We start from the raw sequence: 3930 nt of genomic DNA, 5'->3' as shown, positions 1-3930 counted from the left end.
CCTCCTGCCTCCTGGCAAGTGGACGCGCCCTATAGCAAAAACCTCTCAAAAAAAAAAAAGTCACAATGGGAAGGGGGAATAGCAAGGAGATTTCATCAAGTGATTGACTAAATTCCATATAATAAGGGGATCAGAGTAACCCCTTAATATTTGCTTAAAATTATACAAAGTGTGGAGACATTAAGTGGAAAACAAAGGAGGAATGTGTCTGCACAATAAGAAACATGTCAAGACCAGCAGTTAGCATAATGGCTATGTAGCTGGACTCCCACGTAGTCAACCGCGGTTCACGTCCCGGACCCAGTGGCTTAAACTCACGCCGGGCACGTGTGCGTGCATGCCCAAGATCCCGAGAGGAGAATGGAGGAGAAGGAATTGCGGCATGGCCATCCCCCCTGGGGGGTGATTTCTCGCTTTCTATCTCTGTCTCTCTCTGTCTGTCTGGCGAGCTCACGCACCCTATAGCAAAAATCTCTCCAAAAAAAAGAAGAGAAAAATGTCTACACAATAAGAAGGTCCACAAAACCAAAAAGTCCAATTAGGTTAGGCAGCATCTTGAGCTATTTCAGATGCCAATTCCTAAGAAAGTCATAAGATGTACACATGTTTTACTTCTTTACAGCACTGATTTAAGTTAACTGGAATATTCCATTTTCAGAGATATTCCAGCGAAAATCTCTCCAAAAAAAGAATGAAAGGCCTTGGGGCCAGCAGGAAGCATGGTGGTTTAGGTGTTAGACTCCCACATGATTGACTGTGGTTGGAGCCCCAGACCTAGTGGCTTGCTTTTTCACTTTCATTCTCTCTCTTTTTTTGCCTCTCTCTGATGAGCATACATGTCCTACAGAAAGACAAAGCTAGTAATAATAATAAATTAAATAATTTTTAAAAGGCCTCTGCTTACCAATAAGAACTCATTTTGAGTCCATCTACCTTTTAGGTATGCTATAACCATACTGACCTTCTTTTGACAACTAGGATATGCCAAAGCCTTTCCTATCAAACAGATGTTCACACATTGTCCCATCTGCCAAGAAGCCACAACTAGATTTTTTGAATGGCTGGCTTAATTTCATCCAAGTCTCAGCTTAAAAAACACTTCCTCAGGGCCAGCAGGTGGCATGGTGGTTAAAGGTGCTGGATTGCCACATGGCCAACTGCGGTTCAAGTCCCAGACCTGGCAGCTTGCTTCCCTTTTCTCCCCAACCCCCATCAAATAGAAATAAACAAATGAATAAATATTTTTTTTTAAAAAATACATTTCCTTGGGGCCATCAGGTGGCATGGTGATTAAAGTGTTGAACTCCCACATGACCAACCATGGTTCAAGTCCCAGATATGGCACCTTGAAACTCACAGTAGGCACATGTGTGTGTGCCTAAAATCCCAGGAGAATGGAAGAGAAGAGATAACAGTGTGGCCATCCCCCCGGTGAGTGATTTCTCACTTTCCCTCTCACTGTCTCTCTGTCTCTCAGTTGACCACGAGTGCCCCATGGCAAACCCTTAAAAAAAAAAGTCACTTCCTCAAACTGTATTACAGATAGTATTATCTAATTAAGTCCTTACCTTAAGTGCAACCATAATAGCCATTCTAACAGCTGAGAAGTATCTCACTGTTTTTTTTTTCCAATATGACAAGTTTTTATTTGTATCAAATTACAGAGTACCATAAGTATATGATTTGAATATTGTAATATAACCTGATATTTGGCAAATTATTTAATTATCCAAAGTTTATTATGTTTGAGTGCACAATGAAGAAATTACTTGGCATAACTTGGTAAGATAAATATTTCTGTATATTATTTGACCATTTATCATGTATATATGTGGTACATTTATGTATGTGTGTGTGTACACACACATACTCCTAGATTAAATATATTTGTATAAAAAGCTAAAGATCGATATTAAGCTTCATTCCTTTAAAAAAAAGATTATATTAAATTACATCTGCATTCAAAGCAGAAATGTAAAAAAAAAAACTGATCAAGTTACTAAATGCACGTGAATTTACAAAGTAACTGAAAATGAAATAAAAATTTCTATTGAAATGTTATATTCCTGTTTAATTGACATTTAGGTGGCACTATCAAACTATGGAAATAAGCATCACTTTTTAGGTTGTAGAGAGACTAAAGATTCTATGAGCATAACCGTACCCTCTAAGTTAAGAAAGAACATTATTATAGTAGCAAAGGATGGCAGGTAATTTCCTCCTTTATTAATATGGGAATTCTCAGGAAGCAATCTGGCAGTGGCTGTACTCCGAGGCTGGGTTCCCTGCTCTCCCATCAGTGGAAGTCCAGCTTCTCCAGAAAGGTGCAGCCAGTTCTCCTGATGATGACGCTTGCTGCATAAAGGCCAGTGCGGACACATTCGGTCAGAGGCTTGTCAGAGACCAGTTGGGACAGAAACCCTCCAACAAATGCATCTCCAACTCCAATGGTGTCAATAATTTCTTTCTGGTCTTGATCCAAGACAGTGAAAGCAGTGACTTCACTTTCTGTAGCCATTATAGTGTCATCTCTTCCCTGGGAGAAGATCACAATTCTCTGCCTCTTCGAGTTCACTTTGGGCAGGGCTTGTGTCTTTTTGGCTATCTCTTTAATGTCTTTAGTCTCAAAGCCTTGCTCTCTAGCAAACGTGGCAGCTTCTGTCTCATTTCCAAAAAGTATGTCAACATAGGGCATAACTTTCATCAATGGTTCCTTGTAGAACTGGCTAATAAATGGTGCAGACAGATTCAATGTGAAAATCCTATTGTTCTCAGAAGCATGTCGAGCCACTTTTAATACTGACTCTGGAGAAACTAAGAAAAAAGCCTGCTATATAACAAATTTGGTTTTTCCACCAATATCCAGTTTTTCTCCAGATCAAGATGTTTTTCCTTTTTATAACAATTGGCAGCAGCAAGATTAGCTACAAGGGACCTGTTGTCACCAGTGATACATGCGGCACAAGTTCCAGTCGGCTGCTCGTTCTGTTCATAGTAATGAGCATCCACATGGGCTTCAGCAGCTTTTTTCTTCAGGATTTCCCCAAATTTATCTACTCCAATGCACCCAAAAAACGATGCCGCTTTGTGTGGGTGCTGAATCATCCACTGAGCCACCTTAATTGAATTCTGGGTAGAGCCACCAGCATGATATTTAACTTCGAATTTTTTTACAAGTTCATCAAACAGTTCCTTGTGCTTGTCTTCAGCCAGGATTTGGTCATTTGGTTTCAGAGAATACTTATCAAGGAAATCTTTGTCCACCACAGCAGAGATGTCATGGAGAGGATTTCCCATTCCAAAGAGAATATTTTCACTTAGCACTTCTGGCGCCTCCACCTTCAGCTTTTTGGGCTTCGGCTCCTCCTCAGCAGCTGCCATCTTCACGTTCCCATCCCTCTTTGGCTGCACCTCACCGCGCCTACTCCGCCTTCGGCTCAGATTAGTTTATTTTTAACACCCATCATGCCATGAATTTATAGGGAATAGGTTCCAGTAGCTCAGGCTCCTTTCCATTGGTTCTCACAAAGTGTGCTTCTTTGGGTGGAGCAGGCTGGCGCTTTAGTTGAACCCAGGTACCTTTTTCTTTGGCTTCTTTCTTTTTCTGGTCATTTTCCTTAACATGTTTTAGGAAGCTATCTCTGCTCTTAGAATGTTTAATATGCTCAATATGTACATCAATTCTCTTGGCAAGAATCTTGCCCTTAACTTGTTTGTTCACAACAATGCCAACAGCATGCTGGGTAACACTGTAGACTCTTCCAGTTTTGCCATGGTAACAGTTGTGGGGCATTCCTTTTTGAACAGTACCCATTCCCTTAATGTCTATAATATCACCTTTCTTGTAGATTTGCATATATGTTGCCAAAGGAACAACTCCATTTTTTCTAAAAGGCCTAGAGAACATATATCAGGTGACTCTCCTCTTTC

The 3930-nt window shown here is 40.5% G+C and overlaps 1 protein-coding gene and 2 pseudogenes across 1 annotated transcript in view; all 3 read right to left on the bottom strand.

The window, feature by feature from the left end:
- Positions 1-3930, bottom strand: part of ZNF461 (zinc finger protein 461) — a 54384-nt gene that overhangs the window by 3079 nt on the left and 47375 nt on the right.
- The window catches only part of LOC102481941 (adenosine kinase pseudogene), a 4665-nt pseudogene continuing 2917 nt past the window's right edge, over positions 2183-3930 (bottom strand).
- LOC102481528 (adenosine kinase pseudogene) lies at positions 2239-3450 on the bottom strand (annotated as a pseudogene).

The sequence above is a fragment of the Tupaia chinensis genome, unplaced genomic scaffold (genome assembly GCF_000334495.1).
Source record: "Tupaia chinensis unplaced genomic scaffold, TupChi_1.0 Scaffold143654_1, whole genome shotgun sequence".
In the NCBI taxonomy this organism is placed as follows: Eukaryota; Metazoa; Chordata; class Mammalia; order Scandentia; family Tupaiidae; genus Tupaia; species Tupaia belangeri.
The sequence above is the reverse complement of the archived record's forward strand: the minus strand, read 5'-3'. Positions and strand labels throughout refer to the sequence as shown.